The sequence below is a fragment of the Cebus imitator genome, unplaced genomic scaffold, assembly GCF_001604975.1.
Source record: "Cebus imitator isolate Cc_AM_T3 unplaced genomic scaffold, Cebus_imitator-1.0 Scaffold38, whole genome shotgun sequence".
NCBI lineage: Eukaryota > Metazoa > Chordata > Mammalia > Primates > Cebidae > Cebus > Cebus imitator.
In genome coordinates, this window is record NW_016107353.1 from 6204979 (window position 1) to 6223833 (window position 18855).

The 18855-nt window shown below is 38.5% G+C and overlaps 1 long non-coding RNA gene and 1 pseudogene across 1 annotated transcript in view; one reads left to right on the plus strand and one right to left on the minus strand.

Annotated features, from left to right (window-relative positions):
• LOC119470716 overlaps positions 1 to 5567 on the plus strand; it is a 214801-nt gene extending 209234 nt beyond the window's left edge. The window contains exon 3 of the long non-coding RNA XR_005199683.1: positions 5441 to 5567. This is a non-coding gene — a long non-coding RNA (uncharacterized LOC119470716). The remainder of the gene's footprint in view (positions 1 to 5440) is intronic.
• Positions 5568 to 11596: 6029 nt separating this feature from the next.
• LOC119470741 lies at positions 11597 to 11732 on the minus strand (annotated as a pseudogene).
• Positions 11733 to 18855: the final 7123 nt, after the last annotated feature.

Genomic DNA, 18855 nt, shown 5'->3' on the forward strand with positions numbered 1-18855 from the left:
TCACCATGTTGACCAGGATGGTCTCGATCTATTGACCTCGTGATCCACCCACCTCGGCCTCCCAAAGTGCTGGGATTACAGGCTTGAGCCACCGTGCCCGGCCTACTGAATGATTTTTTAAAAGCAGGTTCTCACTCTGTTGCCCAGGCTGGAGTGCAGTGGTAGCTCACTGCAGTCTCAAATCCCCGGGCTCAAGCGATCCTCCCACCTCGGCCTCTCAAAGTGCTGAATGAACTTTTAAAAGATCCAGATAAGATCATATCCTTCCTTAGACATTTTTAATGGTTCCACTGTCTGCAGAGTAAAGTCCAAAATACTTTAACATAACATGCATTGCAAACCCCTGCACAATCTGATTCTTCATTTTACCTCACACAGCAACCACATCAGATCACCGTTACGTGCATTCCCCCAGAATCTTGGCTCTTTCATGCTTCCTGGGCTTGATGCGTGCTGTTCCCTAAGGCTGCACATTCTGTCTGTCTTCTTCTGTCTACTGAAATGCTGTTCATTCATCAAGCCCATCTGAAATGCCACTTTTGTGGCATGGTCCTTTCCTGATTTCTCTCAGGCAGAATGAATTGTCTTTATCATCCCATTCCCATTCATGCTGTTTTATTTGACTCTCAGCTTCATTTCTTTCTAGCTTGGAGGTGGGCACAGCAGTAAACTTGTCTGATACTCAGGTTAAGTCATTTGCACGATTCCTGTCCTCTCCAAGTTATTATGCTGATGAAATAAGATAGTACGTGCAACACACCTAACACAGTGCATTTATGCTCTCCTTCCTCCCCCGCTTCTGTTCCTCTATAGCACTTCTAACTCTGTACACTCATTTGCTTAGCTCTTGGCCTGACTATTATCCCTTCAAAATGGAGAGTTCCTGAATGGCAGGGGTCATTGTATTTAGCATTATTTCCCCAAAATGCATTGTACCACGCCTGGCATTTAGACCAGTATTTTAAAGATACTTGTAAATATGTATTTATATGAACTCTAAATCCACCTTAGCACCACTGGTGATGATTTTCTTTGCTCACTTGCTGATTTACTGAATTGCCCCAACACAGTTTCCCCCAGTGATGATAGGTTGAAGCTATGGAATCACCCTGTGGTTGATTATATTGTTCACACTGTCAACTTCCCCCCATAAGTGCATAGCATACATCTCCATCTTTGCAAAGCCTTCCTGTTTTATTCACAGCCTTTTCCTCTGACTTGCTTTGGATAGTGGATCAGGGTTGAATATGAAACGTTCACTCTGAAACAGAAGTAGTAAATGCACTTGGATGATTGGTCTCGAACTCTTGCATAAATGACAAGTACATCTCAGACTGTGGCCACCCCTTTAGCTTGGCTTCTGAATAAGAGTTCAGCCAGCTCATGTTACTCACAGTCCTCACAGAACATGAAAATGCAAGCAGCATTGTTGGTATAAGCCCCTTCGAAATTGGGATTGTTACTGCAGCAAAAGTTAACTAGTCCACAATCCCAAATTCTCATCTGCAGGGTCTGCTGTGTTCCCAGGGGTTCAGATTCCTAGGCCCTAGCTCCTGAATTCCCTTCTCTCTGAGATTTGCTTTTAGAAAGCTCTATACCTAAATGGCAGCATGTACTGTAACTAAATGTGACCATAAAGAGGGAAAAGTTATAATGTTGTTTCAGAAAATTGCTGTTCTCATTACCTACCTTATTGCCATATGCTCGAATCTAAAGCACTACGATACGGGAAATTATGGTGACACAAAGATGAAGTGATGTTCTTTGTAACGATACTCCCCAAATATTTATTCTGGTTCCCTCCCCAGCCGTGCCCACATGCGTAATTGATGCCAGCTTCCTCAATTAGAAGTCCAGGGCATAAAGAAAATGAGGACGAGGCCGTTTGCATTTCTGAAGCTTGACAAGGGAAGATTAAAATCTTTTATGAGTTCTCCCCCATCATATGTGGAACGTGGCACTTGCATATTTCATTTTCTCAGGAAAAAATAGTGTTTGCATTATTTGGAGAAAATCATTACAAATGCGACTAGTCAGCAGCCGTGGTGGACCCTGTTACATTACCATTTCTGAGTTATGTTTTGTACTTGGCTTTCTCTACATACTCTTTCATTTTGTTAGACTTTGTGCATCAGGGAAAGGATAAAACACAGCAGCTCCGGCACTGTGAGTGTACTGGACACACAACATGGAGAAGCACTTCTTGCAAACTGGAGAACACTGAGAAATGTGAAAGGGGCCTTCCTGGAGTGGGAAACCCAGTCATCAAAACCTACATGAAATTGTGGCTAAGTCTCCTCACCTTCTTTCCCTACAGAGGCCTATCGTCCCTAATCTGAGCGAACTCTCAGGGAAACGAAGGCAACCCAAGAGATCGGCTTTTCACATGGTTTGACTACATTATCTCAACTGCCTTTTAGTGACTTCTGTGTCATGTATGCTGGGTAACAAAGAGAAGGGCCCATATTTACAAGAGAAAGCACTGTGACATTGCAGGAAGAGCAAGTATGGGCGTTAGAGTCACATAGAACTGGCTTCATACCCCAGTTCTTCCACTGTGGCTATGTAACCTGGAGAAAACTGTATAATCTCTCTGAACCTCAGTTACTGCATGTATAAAATGGGGCGATGATTATAAAAAGCTTGTGAGGATTAGTGATATTGTATGTAACTTACGAGGCACAATAAGCATTCACAAATGTTATTCACTTAGTGGCTTTCTAACATTATACTAAAGGGATTGTTGGGAGTTTTCTGTTTGCTTGTTTTTGTTTTTAGGGATTTTTTTTAATTTGAAAGAAAGAGGCAGCACTCTGTTAGGCCACAGCATCTTGTGCTAGCTTCAAAATTTATAATAAAGGGATTCTTGGGGGTTTTCTGTTTGCTCGTTTTGTTTTTAGGTATTTTTTTAAATTTGAAAGAAAGAGACAGCACTCTATTAGGCCACAGCATTTTGTACTAACTTCAAAATTGGCACTGATCACATTGTAATATAAGCATAAACCCACCTGCCTCTTCTGTTTAATAGTAATCACCAGAAGACTGAAACTCTATTTGCCACTGCCACTCCAATGTCTGGTTAGCAGCATCTGGAGCACAGAAGCCACTCAGGAAATAGCTGCAGAAAGAGACAGAGAGAGAGAGAGAGAGAGAGAGAGAGAGAGAGAGAGAGAAAGGACTTAGCTAAATCACCCTCCTTGGTAATGATGAAGCTGAGATTTGAAACCACATAGACTTGGACAGCTAAATCTGTGCTGTCTCCATTATAGCTCCCTGTGTCTAGTCTATTCCTTAAAGCCTAAAACTTTTGCTGGGGATGAAGGAGGGGACATTTAAGACCCCAAACAGGGCCAAGTAGCATGTCCAAAAGCCATTTGGTTCATTATCCTGCTTCAAGTGGTTAACCGTGCCATCCTAAAAGATAACCATGAAATCAAGTGTCCAAAAAGTGCATGGCGATTTTGAGTTGGTTTGTTCTTATTCCATCTTGAATGTTCTTGAATACTCATGAGGTGATCTGGTAGAAGTTATCTTCAGCTTCCTTCTTTTAAATCTATGTCTTCTGAGTCCACGTGGACTTCAGAGATGCTTTAATTTTATTTGCCCAAGTTTGCTACAAATTCGCCATAAACTTTGTTTCAAATTTGAAGGATATATCTCCAAATTATGTGCTCTTTCTGCATACTATACAGAATGGCATGAGTCGATGATGAAAGGACAATTCTGTAGGGAGGCTATTGAGAAGAATTTTAGATCCAAAGATTACGTCTGGAATAAAACTTAGAGTTCACCCTATCCAGCCCCCTCATTTTGCGGATTGGGAAACAGATGCCCAGAGAAGGGAAGAAAGTTGCCTAAGGTTACAGAACTGTGACTTCTAGTATAGGATATTTTTCACTAGGTGAGCTCATTTCTTGTTCTGGGATCCTGGAGCTTTTTCTTCCTCACATTCAAGATGGGCTTATAACCTCTTATTTATTGAAGCCAACAACCTCCAGCACTCTTTTGGAGAAGCCAGAAAGGCAACTCTGTTTACCTACTGACAATCTTTAACATTTAGACAATGGACTGCAGAGTTTGTATACCAAGATTTATCGGTATTAATCCTACACTCAGGCACAGGCAAATGGTAAATATTTATTCCTTTCTCCTCAGGTTTTGTAAATAGGAGCAAAAGAAATTTGACATAATTTCTCCATGGTCTTTGAAGATAGACTGCTATACTCCTTAGATTCACTCTCAGCTGTCTTCTTTGGCTGCCCACTCTCCCTTCTTGCTAGGTGATGAACTTCATAGCTGGGCTCAAGTTTCAGCTTCTTCACAGTTGCCATCCATCACAAGTTCCCAGTCAATGAATAGATAAATGGAGAATTACAAGTCTCTGGGATGCACCTGTGTATCTTAGAAGCCCAGTATCAGGTCTTATCCTTGATGTCTTTAATGTCACCAATTGATAACCAGAGTTTGGCTGCTAATTTGGGTTTTAGTACAAGCCACCGAAGGGCATCTGGGTCATCTCTTCTTGGACCAGCTTGGTGCCTGCTGGGCTGATGGAAGCAAACATAATTTATGCAGATAAGATCATCATTTGAAACTATTACTGACAGAAGAAGAAGCCCCGATGAGGTAGAGGAGTCATCCATTTGTAGGCCTATGATCAATGTTTTAAATATTCTAAGAATGTTTTAGTAGTTCTAACTCAGAGAAAGTATAACTCAGAGTTCCTGCAGTATCTCCCAGCCAGACCCAAGTCACCCTGGATATAATTTATACACACACACTTGGCTGCCTGTGCCAAGAATTGGCCTGTCTGGTTTATAGTCTCCCATCGTGAGGACCTCAATACGTTTTTAATTAAAAAACAATTGATAGATCTGAAACTGTAAATCCCCTTTTGCTAAGATGAAAACTTTCTAAGAGTTTCGGTTTTGCAGAAGGGAGATGGAAAACATTCTTTGTTGATTGACTATTATTATTTTTCTTTTATTCTTCATTTCTGTGAAACTGACCCTAGATTTTCCAGTTGTTTTCTCTAAATGCAACGTTGGTAACTTACTGCCTGGGCTCATCCTATGTGGCTCAGCATCAAAGAGTTTTAACTGATTAGTTAGCTTGTTAGGTTAGAGGCCTGCTTAGAACATGGTGGAGGGGAAAAAAAGCTTACCTGGGAATCTGAAGAATGAGATCTTCTGGTAAATTGAGTCACCATGGTTGCTTATGTCCTTCCTTCATTAGAATTATATATCTGTATCTTTGGCCCAAGTGACTCAGAAGTATTTCAACTAGAATGAATTAAATTTGTTTTCCTGTCCCACTGCTTCTTTGATTTAGCTCATCTGACTTTATTTAGCCAATGGAATGTAGATGGAAGTGAGAATGTTCCAGTTCTGAGCTGAGGTCTCAAGAGGCATCTTATTTTTTTGCCTCTCCTTCTTCACAGCTAAGCTCCACTATGGCACAAACATGCCCCTGGCATTGGCTGATCCAAGAGGGTAAGAGATTTTTGGAGCAGACCTAGACCCAACCAGGAGCCTGGAGCCAAGACCAGCAGAGCCCAGCTGCCACAATGGACCTGCAGGCCTGTGAGCAAAAACTAAATACTGCTTAGAAGCTACTAACTTTTGGGGTAGTCTGTTATACAACAAGGACTGACTAATAGAAGCTTTACCTTAATAAGCTGTCAATAACTAGTTAACATTAATCAAGTCATTTCTGCCCATGGCCTCAGTTTTCTCCTCTGTAAAATGCGAGAATTAAATCAGATAGTTTCCAAGTCCTCTTCAAAATCTCTTCAAATTCTAGAAATTAGTGTCTGCAATGTATGGCATGAATTTCTAGGAAAACCTCTTGTAAATGGATGCTGCTAGTTACTAAGGAGAACTAAACCAGACAGTGAATTTTTGCTTGTTATTATTGTTTGCTCTTCCTCATGGAGAAGATTAAATTAAATGTGAGAATACAAATGTTATAATTTATAGCTTATGATAATTGGTGTGTATTTTGCTAATTCAAAGTATAAAACCCATGTATTTACCACGTTTGTTAATTTCCTTTTCAGCAAATTGCTATACTGAATAGAAATATTGCTTTATGCAATGGGAAATTCATAAACAAAATATAAAATGATTGTGGATAAAAGAACACACCAAGTTTGGTCAAAATAAAAATTATTCCCTCTTATGAGGACAGTAGTAATTTCCACTTTGAGCTCCTATTAACAATTAATAAATGTTCTAAACTATTACATATATTACCTCATTTAATTACCAAAATAGTTTTTTGAAGATTGTTTTATTTTTCTAGATGAGGTAACTGAAGCCCTAAAAGTTTAAATGCTTGTCTCAAATAACCACCTTGCAAAAACTAGAGGTAGAGATTTGAACCCAGATCCCTCTGACTCCAGGCCTGAAGCTTGTGCTTCAGATGGGGCCGTTACTTGACTCAGAACTCTCAGTCCAAGTCAGGTACAAGAGAGATGCCCTATGAGGTAGCAGAACCTTTTATTGCTACACCATATGGTAGCCAACCACTGACTATGTATTACCTCTGAGGCTTCTGGACATCTTTCAAATATGTGCAATGCATAGAATTTTCCTATCACAAACTCAAGTATGAAAAAAGTAGCATTCCCACCTGATGATGAAAAAAACAACAGCCTGCATATTTTCATATAGTCTCACAAAATTGGAATGAAACATTTTTGGTATAAACTGAGCCATGTTAAGAGTTCATTCCTTGTCTCCTTTCTGGCCACATGCCATCTTATATTTGGGGGAGGGTTTTACAAGCAACCGAGGGGTTATGAGGGAAAAATGGCAAGAGACATTGGATTTGCCACTCTCTGCCCTTCACCCTCTGCTGGCCTAGGATGCTGTTTACTCTTTGGCCATTAGCTTTGATTCCTAGGGCATCTACTGCCCTTGTCCATGGTCCCTGCAGTTTCCTCTCAGTACCAGAACTCATGGTTATCTCTGTGTCCTAATCCTATCGGGCCCCTTTAAATCTACAAGGTATCCCTCAACCTTTTCCACTTCTCTCCTGCAAGCTCAGAAAATTCTGTATGCTTCACTTTGCTACTCCTAAATAAACCTAGGAGGCTGTTTCAATTCCACTTTGCTAGACACACAATGCCACTTGTCTATTTCAGTACTGCTGCTCCAGGCTGGCATGCAGGAATTCTCTCCCGACTCTTCAAGTTTTGCCAGCATAGTGAAGCCTGCATCTTCTCTAATCTGAGACCCTCCTGCTCCTTCAGGACCTGCCCCACTGGGTAGGTGGGAGGACATGGGAACCCTTGTCAACTATCGTCTGGTGTCTCATCATGTCCCCTCTGATCTTTGCCTACATGGCTCTCTTCTCCCTCCCCTTGCCACTGGCTCCATTTTTATCTTGTCTCCAGGGCTAAATAAAATAGCTCTTCTTTCTTTTTTTAAGTCACTTGCTTATGTCATGCACTTTATGCCATGATTCCTTCAGGGCTTTACCTCTGATACTGAAAAGGGCCTGGCTCTTACAAATCAGAAGCAATAATTTTAAAAAATCTATTTAGAAACTCAAAAAGCCCAGAACTTACTGGGTTTTTTTCCTCTCTTTATATTACTGCTCTAATAATCTTAATCCCCCCTGGGGCAAAGGGTGCCTCTGATTTAGTAGGAGAAAGATGGCAGGATAACTTGTGGAGGTGCGGAAGGCACAGGAAGTGGGGAGATTCTTGGGTAATATCTCAGAATAGTCATCAAGCAATAAAGGAATGCAGTTGATAGTGAAAGCCATAAACACTCAATTTCTGAGGCTTCTCATTCATTCATTCAATAAATATTTGTTAAACACTGACCACATGCTGTCTTAGGAGCTGCATAAACAGCAATAAACAAGGTAGACAAGGCTGCTGCTTTCATAAAGCTTTTATACTCTAGTTGGGGGAGACAAACAATGAAAAAGAAAACAAATGTGTAAGGTCATGAATTACACGTAGTGCTAACTAAGAAAAGAACACATTGATGACCTATAGCGTGTAGGGAAGAGGTGGGGGAGCTGCTTTAGACTGGTCAGGTGAGGAAGGTCTTCCTTAATGTCAATATCTGAAGTGAAACTGAACAGTGAGAAGGAGCCAGAAATGGATCTGAGGGTCACTTCTCCACAGAGAAGGCACAGCAAGCACAAAGGCCTGCAGCTAGGGACAGGAGAAAGATCAGAGGCATGTCTGAAAGCCTCATGAGTGAGAAGAGAGGTGGTCCAGAGGTCTGAAAGGAAGCAGGGGCCCGATAAAGGTCTTTCATGGTGGAGTTTGAATTTTAGTCTAAGAGCGAGAGGAAGTCATATAGGATTATAAGCAAAAGAAAGACACAATCATTTACTTTTTAAAAACGTTCTATCTGCTGGGTGGAGAGTAACCTACAAAGCGGCAGGTGCAGAACGGGCGATAGCACTAAGGGTTCTGCGTAGAAAAGGCCCTATGAGTAGCTCTCTCTGATGCTGGTTTTCCAGATTTCAGCCAATACCAGGAAAGTCCAAAATGCCCCTTCAAATAACTTCCCAATGAATGGTCACTAGGATGTAGCTCAGGGAACTTCAGGAGCATTTCCTGCTCCTCCTCTCTGTCCAACTGGAGCCCTTTGGAGGGAACTCAGGGAATGTTGTGCTCTGTAGGCACTGGCTAGAGACCGCCGTGAATCTAATTATTTTCTCTTATCTAAATTGAGGCTTCCAAGGTATTGGTGGGGGTGCCCCTTTTTTTGCTTCGTTGTTTCCCCTACAGCATTTATCATAGTGCTAGGCACACACCAAGGAATCAAAGAACATTTGTTGATTCAGAGATTGATTGATTCTGAGGCACTTGAGTACATTTGTAAATATCCTTTGAGGATCTTGCATCCCACTAGAATAAAACACTTCATGTTTTATTCAGTTCTTTCCCCACATGCAAATGTGCAGGTGCCCCGATGGCATATAGATAACATCATTACACATACACACACACACTCACACTTGCACACCAAAGAAATGACTGCTCACATAGATGACACGATTAGAGGAAGACTGTGTTTGAGAAATCTATTAGGGTTTAATGCAAGAATGATTGGATGTGTTCCCCAGGTGCTGATGTCCTGCATTTGCAGAGCAGCCTTTCCTACAGGCTCCACAAAGCAGGAGATAGTTAAGCTAGACAACCTGGGATAGAGCAATAAAAACTAGACAAGGAGCCAGCATGTTTTTAGTTCTAGGTCTACAATTTGTAGCTATGTGACCTTGAACAAGTCACGTAAGCAAGCCAAACTTCAGTTTCTGATCCGCAAAAATGAAATAAAAATAGTTGCCTTGAGTAACTTTTATATTGGAATGAAGCATCAAATAAAATCATGTAAATGAAAGTGATTTGTAAACTGTAAAGTGAAATGTGTGAGAGAGTTACAAGCTAATTTTACCACAGCCCCTGTCAAATGCTAACGGCCCAACCCTGCAGATATAGAAAAAAAGAATATGTTGATGTTTTTAAAATGGTGGAATCAGATCACTGGGTCCATTTCAAATTGCTATAAAAAGCATATAATTAACTTTCAGGATTTTATATTCCTTGACTATTCAGCAACTGCTGTTTCCATAGTTCTTCTGAGGTATTTGAGTTTTCCTCATATTTTATGTTTTTTTTTTTCAATAATTGGATGCCCCCATCTTCATCACCAAGGAATATGTTGATGCTTTTAAATACTATCTATGATAATGAAGACATGAGAAGTCACTTTTGTTCCTTATTTAAATTTTCCTATTTGTAATGTGTATTCTTTGATAATTTATTCCAATGTTTTAAAATATCAAAATCATGTGTAGGTAGGTGTCCCAGACTCATAAATCAGGATGTAATATCTTTTGAATGGATTGTTTCCTTTTTATTTTGAAAATTAAATATATCAAACAAAAACAATATCTACTATTAACCAACACCATCTTATTATAAAAGCAAGAACCTTGAAGTAAATGAAGATTTATAGAAAATTTCTTCTTTTATTAACTTTGTTTTAATAGATATTTTGAATTGTATTTTTAATATATGATATATTCAATGTGGTTCTAACACTTAAAAAGTACAAAAAAAAAGATTCTATCCAAAGTTTTCCCATTTTGGTCACTTATCTGCTCAGCTCCCTTTTTCATGGGCAATTGTTTAGCAGTTTCTTTTGAATACTTCTAGAGCTTTTATGCACACACAAATATTTATGTGTTTGTGTGTAATTGTGTGTGTATGTTAGTCTTTACAATATATATGATAGCATGCCATGCAAATTTTCATTCACTTTACTTTCTTCACTTAATAAATTCAGAGATTTCTCCATATCAGCTTGTAGAGAGTTTCTTGGTCTCATTCATGGCAGTGTGGTATTCTACGGTATGGATGCTTTGCAGTTTAAGCAGTTTCTTGCTGGTAGACATTTAGGGTGTTATCACTCATTTGCTACTGCAAACAATCTTTGCTAAATAATCTTGTGTATTCACCATTTTACTTATGTGCAATATATCTTTAGAATACATTTCTAGCAGTGAACTTGATCAGTGTAAAGATGTGTTCAATACTGACAAAACACCCTCCTTTGATGAAGCTCCAATTTATATTCTCCCCAGGAGAGTCTATTTCTCCACGTCTTTTTTACAACAAACTTTTGTACCTTTGACAATATGATAGGTGAAAAATAGTATCTCTTCTTGTAGTTTGATTTGTTTCTCCTATTGTGAATGAAACCAATCATCGTTTTACATGATTAGTAGCTAGTTGTGTTTCTTTTGCTGTGAACTGTATGTTCACATCTTTCATCCTTTTTTTTCTTTTAAATTATTTGTGTTTTTGTTAAAGGCTTATGTGAATTCACTTTACATTACAGAAATTGGTCCTCTGTCCACAAGATTTTAAAGTATTTTTTAAGAGTTTATTATAAACTTTTGATTATGATTATTTTGCCATACATGTATATTTTCTAATTTACTGTAGTTTAGTTTATTAATATTTTCTTTTAACTCCTGAGATTTGTGAAATTGTTAGAAAGTCCTTCTACACAATGAGATTATAATTTGGTTTCTTGGTTTCTTCTGGTGCCTCTGTGGTTTCACTTTTTACTCCTAATTCTTTGACCCAGTTTTAATTTATTCTGGTATGAGACTTAAAGTATGAATTCAACTTAAATTTTTTTCCAGATGGTGATCCAGTTTTCCAACAAAATTTATTGAATAATCCATCTTTTCACACTAATATGAAATGAAAATTTATCATATACTAAAGTCACATAAGTCTTTTGGCCTATTTCTAGGCTTTCAATTCTGTCCCCTTGGCTGCCAGCTTATACATGTACCAGAACCAAAATTTTATTATTGCAGTATGATAATATATTTTAATATCTGATAATGTATTTCTCACTCCATTTTACATATTTTTAAATTTTGTTCCTTTTGTTTTTCCATTTTAATTTTAGATTAAGCTTGTATGCTTCCAGAAAGAAATCTTATTGACATTTGTATTGGAATCATGTTAAATATAAAAGTTCAGCTTTGGAATAATTGATATAGTGTTATGTTGTTGAGTCCTTTTGTCTCACCATATGGTATGTCTATCAATTTGTGTAGGTTGTTGCATTTCCTCAGCAGTGTGTGTGTGCACACACATACACACACACACAAATTCTTAAGTTTATTACTAGATATTTTATATTTTACACTTGATCTTAGCCAAAAGGCTGAGAAGCAATGATATTTTATATTTTAAAAATGAACTGTAAATGGTTTGTTTCCTTCTAGTAGAGCTTTAACTGTTTATTGCTTTTACATAAGAAAACTATTTTCTTCCTTTTACTTTCGCCTCACTGAATTCTGTTTGTAACAGTTTTTAGTTATATCATATGCAAACAGGTAACTTTACAAATTCTAAGTTACATGCCTCTAATCCCTGCCTTTCCTATGATCCCATTTGCTAGGACTTCCAGATGATGTTGAATATCACTGGTGATGTAGGCCATTCTTGCTTTATTCCTGAATTTAGCACTTTCTGACTCCTAATGTTTCTAGTGTTTTCTTAATAAGCATAATACTGACTTTGCATTTGGGATACATTCTATTATATTAAAGAAATTTAATTTATTTCTATATTATGATCTCTTCTCTTTTTCCCTTTAAAAAAAAAGCAAATCTAAAATGTAAAGTGCCTTTCTTCAGTACCTATGAAGAAACTTACCTGATAGTCTCCTTTCCTCCTTAAACATGATGAAATATGTTAATATGTTTTTTAAGGACCATTTTTTTTTATTCCTAGAATAAACCCCACTTTGTCAGAATGGTTTATAGTTTTTAATTTATTTAGGATTTTTACATCATATTAGTACATGGGATTCATCTGTAGTTTTATGTCTCTGTGCAATCTTTATCAGGTTTTGATGTATAGTTTCATATAAAGATTATCCCAAGAGTTCGGTAGTTTTCTTTCCTTCCACCATCACCACTCTGCCCATGCTCTGTAAGGGTTTAAATGAGTTTAATTCTGTTCTGTGAAGGTGTAGTAGAATTTCTGAAACTGGATTTTATCTCTTTGGTGTGTGGGAGAGGAAAAATATTAATAGCTTTCATATTTCATTTGTAGGACTGGTCTGTTTAATATTTCTAGTACACTGTCTAGTATGCTTTCCATTTCATCTGTGTTCCCCAGTTTGTATAAAACTGAGCTAGGTAGTTTATTTAAATTTCCTCTATGCCTTTGGTGCTACTTCTTATCAATCATTTCTTACTTTGTGCATTTGTGCTTCCTTCCTTTCTAAACTGTTTAAATATTTCATTTTATGTTATTTTAAAATCAGCTTGTGAATGTATTTGCCTTCCTTTCAGTTTCAACTTCCTTGCAGTGATGGATTTTCTCTGCCATTTTGTTTTTTGTTGTGTTCATATATCATGTCTCATGATATATCATAATATCATGTCTCAGCTCCTCCCATTGCCTTGAGTTCTTGTACTATTTTTGTGTGTTCTTGTTTCACCAAGATGATTGCTTTAAGTTTTTTTTTTTTTTTTTAATTAGAGCAAAATACTTTATCATGATTTTTAGATCCTCTATCAGTTCCTTTTGGGACACTCATCTTTAAAGGAGATTTTTTTTTTTTTTTTTTAACAAAACCAGCAATTGCTGGAGGTTTCTGTTGAGAGAAGTCAGGACCATGTCTCAGGCTAGCCAGAATTTTCCTTCTTACCAGGAGCTTGTATGAAAATTATTTATCCTTGGTTTCTCCCCAGCCAATGAGTAAACAGAGGTGGGCAGGTTTCCACAATTTATAGTCTGTTCCTCTGCCAAACAGCTCAAACAACTCTGGCCTGTTTATGTGATTCCCTGCGTAGCCTCGCTGCTTCTCCCTGGGGTTACACTGTACTATTGGTGCCAGCCCATGAACTCTGCTCCCACTATTGCCTGTAGGAATTTAGCTTGTTTCTTGGCTGTTTTTGGATAATCTCTGGAAGGAAAAGGAGAAAATGCTCATTTGTGTTACCTCTTCAAACTGGGAGTGTTCAAATACTTCACACACTAAATATCACATTATTTCTTTTACATTAAATTTTTTTTTAAAAAAATTGATATTGCTTTGAATGAAGCAACTGGTAAATATGCATAAATAGTTTAAACTCCAGATCTGTATACTTTATTATTGTCTATTTGGTGATAGCCCAGCACTTGACACACGGCCCTTCAATATACACTTAGGTGTTGAACTAATGAATATATGCTATAAATGATATTCAGCAATTACCTTAAAACAGGAATTGCACACCAGTACAAACATGATCTGTCAATATGTTGTTTGGGCAGAATAGCATTTGTTAAAAAGGGTGTGCCCTTTGCAGTTCTTCCTACATTCCACTGTTTTTGCCTGTTTATCCACACACTTCACTTACTTGACCTCTAAAGTTATTGGATATTGAGACCTCTGCAAATACTTGATTAAATATGTCAGATTATATAAGCTGGACATTCTTATTTTTTTAATGTTATTACAAACACAATATAGAGATTAGCAAAATTGCAGTCAACCTGGGGTAAAATTTTGAAGTGAATTTGAGAGATTATTTAACCCTACTGTAGCCACAGGGGAAAACAGTGCTTCATTAATTATAGGAGTCGGCCTTCTGGACCATGTATTACACGTTGCATAGAATCTCAGGAGGAATAAATAATATGAAGTGGCACCAAAGGGCTGTCAGTGTCTAGTTGCAACTTCTCTGCTTTCTGGAGGTCTGATCCTGTACCAGATATCCAAGGTCACATGCAGAGAGCCGGAGCTCCCCATGCCCCTGCAGCTACCCATCTTTCTAACAACTAATGATCCATACTCAACCTTTTCCAGGAAGCTCAGCTGAATTGCATGGACTGTATTTGAGAGTTTGAAGATTTTCTTAAGGGTTTAGGTCCTCTGATAGTACTTTTGGGTCCTTTGAAGTACTCTTAGGAGAAAATGTTCTGAAACAGAGTGCATCCCTCCAGCTCTGGCCAGTGAACTCACATTTATCTTATTCCAGATGAATCCATCTTAGTAGAACCTGCCAGCTGAGTACATATAGAGAGGTGAGGAAAAAAGGAGGGACTACACAAGATGATAATCTGATTAATATTCTCTCATCGTAATATGGGGATCTTTGCATCTTCTAAGATCTGACTACTGAAATGCAGGAAGCTACCATCTCAATTCCTATTCCCTCGGTCCTGACTCTAAAGAGTCAATTTCCATTCCCCTTCAGCAAGTAAAAGTCAAAGATGGTTCACTGAGACTGGAATAAAGCAACACCCTAGAATAAACTTAGGGCAATGCTAGTTTCAGAGTACTGTGGAAGCCTCCTCCGCTAAGGGCAGGACAAACAGATTTCCAGCCCTACATATCCTCTTCTTGGGAACTGCTAAGAGCTTTTCAGCTTCTATGGAGTGAAAAACCATGGAATAAATGGAGAACTTTAATATGCTAAAGGAACTCAAAAACTGTCTCTCCCAATCTCCTTATTTTATGAAGCAGATAGCAGAACTCCAGGGAAGAATCGTTATTTACCCAAGGTTACAGAACTAGTCGATTGCTCTGTCTGAGGTTCTATACTGCTTCACTTTACCAATTTCACTGTACACATATTATATGCCAGATATGATTAAGGGTTATGAGACACATGAAAATAAGACAACTTCTTGCTTTTGAAGAACTTTAACGGTAGCAGGAAAAAAGGATAATTTCAGGAGGTAACACATTTAAATTTAGGGACATATTTTCTCTACTTAAAAGATTAAGATTATATTCTTAATCTTTGGATTACAAAGAGACAAAGACCATTCAAACAACTGAACTCTTACTGTATTGCCCACCAAATACAATAGCAAGAAATATATAGAATGTATAGAAACTCTCTATTACTGATGGTTATCTTCAATAGTGTTAATAATTATGGATCCCTAGATTCATGTGATTCCCTATAGCCCACAGCTAAGTGTCTTCAAGGACAATGGGGTGACTGCTGCAATAAGGAAATGGGGCAGGAGAGATGGCATTCTGGCTCCTGTGGCAGAACTGAGTGTTCCTAGTGGTGGTGTGTTCAATCACAATTAATTTTTGCCTTACTTGGAAATACAGAACAAGGATTCCAGTGTATATACAGAAACATATACAGAAGAACAAAAGTATCAGAATTTCACATAAAAACACTTTAAACAGGAATTTATTATCCATTAATTTCAGTACAGAGAGAGGACTTATATTATTGGAAATGCTTAAATAACGTGTTCATACTATTTGCTTCCCATATTATCTTTTGAGGTTTTCACAAGTTTCCTAAGTTAAGATAGCAATGCACATAAGGCGCTATCAGAACATAAACAGCACATTGAGCTCCCAGTAGCTACCAAGGTGATAGCTGAGCTGGGTGCTAAAAACAGAAAGACTGTACCATGAAGAGCTGTGGGAAGGCATATCTACAAAAGGAAAGAATATGAGGACACACACACACACACACACACACACACACACACACACACACACAGCCATACGAGAGAATGGCATGTGCGGAGCTATATGCCAACACTCTCTTTAAAAAGGGGGAAACTGAGACCAGAAGTAGCCAGGGCAGGTCCAAGCATAGTAGCTAGTTAGTAGCAAAGCAAATGGGGAGCCCCAGCCCTCTGATGCCCTGTCGTGCCTCTTCTTAGCTAGCATCCCTGACTCTGACCTCACATCTCTAGAAGGCTGTAACAAACAGGAGAGATAGGATGTACCTACAACATTCTTTTGCTTTTTTCCAATACTCGACTAGTGTCTAAAATATCCTTGCTATAGAAAGCTAGCTTGTTTTTGTTTTTTTTTGGCAAACTTGATTAGAGCAGGAAAAAGTGCTGAATTTCCAATATGCAAATTAAGTTAAAGGCCACCCAGGGATGAAGGAGCCCTACAGGAATGCTTTATTGACTGCTGCAAATTTACCCAAATAACTATTTTAAAACAACAACAACAACAACAACAAATAAATTGAGTTCCAGCCTCCTTTGTTCTTCCCCCCAGGAGTCACATGTTTTTCGCCTCTAATTTCATATCATTGTCAGAGTGGTGCACTATGCATTATTTATAAATGGAATATCAAATGAAGGTAGCTACACTAAGAAGCTAGAATTAAATTAATCACAAAATGTATGGATAATAGCCATTTTATCTTTAAGTGCTTCGTTTTAGTGGGTGTAAACAGGGAGCAGAATTTAATTTTCTTGGCTAGTATTAGCAGAAAATATATAAAATATTCTGTGTTCTTTCTATAGTTATTCCAGGAGTATTTGTGCAATTACAGCCTTTTTGCCCCCAAGGAAATCTAAAATAGTGGGGGTTTCTGAGAAGTACACTGACATTAGGAAGATTGTATGTTTAAAGAACAAGAAATTAGGTGGCTCAGAAGAGTCCTATGTTGGTTTCGTTGTACTGCTTTGACTGGGTAAGATAACAAACATCTTAATAAGTACCAAGTTTATTAAGCCCCCTTGCATGGCGTCTAAAAGTGTTGGAGTCATTCCGTAAAAATTTAAAATTGTAATCCAATTAGGCTCCTATTAACTCCAGAGATGGTTAGAATTATGGCTTTATGGGTCTCCTCCCCGCTTCCTTCCTCCAAATGAGGGGTTATGACTTTCAACTAAGGAAATCGGCTTTGTCCATGAAGTTGAAAGAAGATCAGCAGAGTCAGCCGAGGACCAGCTGCTTCTTGCATTACTGTGTGGACCTCAGGAAACTGACACGGTGCTCCCCAGCTCCTTTCGGTCCCCATGTATCCCTCGCCCTTTGGAAGGCCTGGGCAAGCTCCCCAGGATAAGGGAGCATCAAGAAAAGGGGCAGCATAGCTGTTGTAAACCCAAGCTCTGGAATCGAGCAAACTTGCATTTGATTTCTGCTTGATCCTCACAGGCAATAATAGCTGGTACAAGATGCTTGAGATACACTTCCATGGTATCTTCAGTAACATCGTGATAATACTGCTAACCTCGCAGGCTCCTTCAGAGGAGGAAATGATACTTATAAAGTTTTGCACACACAGCAATTGTTCAACTCTAAGAAGGTTTTCTTAGGAAACAGGAGAAAACAAGATAGCTCAGGCTTTTGGTGTGTTTTTATGTGCCATAGGCTGTGTCAAGTGACTTACTATATTGACATAGTGATGCTTCTTCCATCTACTCAGTGGTAGACCCAGGATGAAATCCAGGCAGCCTGGTTCCTGAATGTGAGTGCTTAATCACAAAGCTTTGCAGTGGGTCCTCCATGGAGCGGTGTGACCTGGCATCATGACCCAGGAACATTCTGTGCCTCTATTTGCCCATTAAAAAATGAGAACATAACAAAAGCAAGCCTGCCACCAAGATCCTGAGTGCCTGGTATGCTTTCAGACCACTGTGGGCATTAGGCAGCAGGCAAATATATTCCATACCTCTCTTTAGGGTCCACTGCCAGCCTGGCAGATATTTGTGGGTTTCTGATCAGCACCTTAAAGAAAACAAATAAAACTATAAACAGAGATAAAGCCGCAGTCGCTATCGTTATTGGAACAATTTCTAATTCAAACAGTAAGTGCTTGTAACTAAATGAAAATGCAATGGTAGTTAATAACTGTTATCTCCTCTAATCTGAAAATAATGTGAAATCAGTTTAGTAAGACTAGAGTAAACAAGTATAAGGTGAATAAACTCATACAAATCTCTACCACAGTCGAAATGACAGAAACTCATTTACAACTCTAGACCATATCTTACGAGCTTTCAGAATAAGGTGGGAGTTCAAATTGATGGTCTTATGGTCCACCTTCAAGATATATCTTAAATCAATCTTTTTTTTTTTTTCCAGAGGCATCACTAAGCCTAAGCCTTTAGTCTAAACCAAGGGTCAGCACACTTTCTCTGAAAAGTTAAAGATAGTAAATGTTTTAGTTTCTGTGGGCCATAGTATCTCTGCAGCAGCTACTCTGCTCTGCTGTGTAGTGCAAAAGCAGCCATAGACAATACAGAAATGAATGGACATGACTGCATCCCAATAGAGTTCTATCGGCGACAGGCTGAGTCTGGCTCATAATCGTAATTTGCCAACCCATGGTCTCAGCTGTCATGACCTTTCAACATTTTCAGTTACTGTTCTTATTCCTTCACTATGAACACTTTCTAACATTCTAAAGGGATATGCCACTTCCTTGCTTAAAATGCTTCAATGCATTCTTATTGTACTACAGCTAGAAGCTAAACTTCTTGACATGGCAACCAAGGTCCACATATTGGGAGCCACCTATCAATCCGATGTTTTCTCACATCATGCTCACTTCAGCTCTATTTATTTTTGTGTT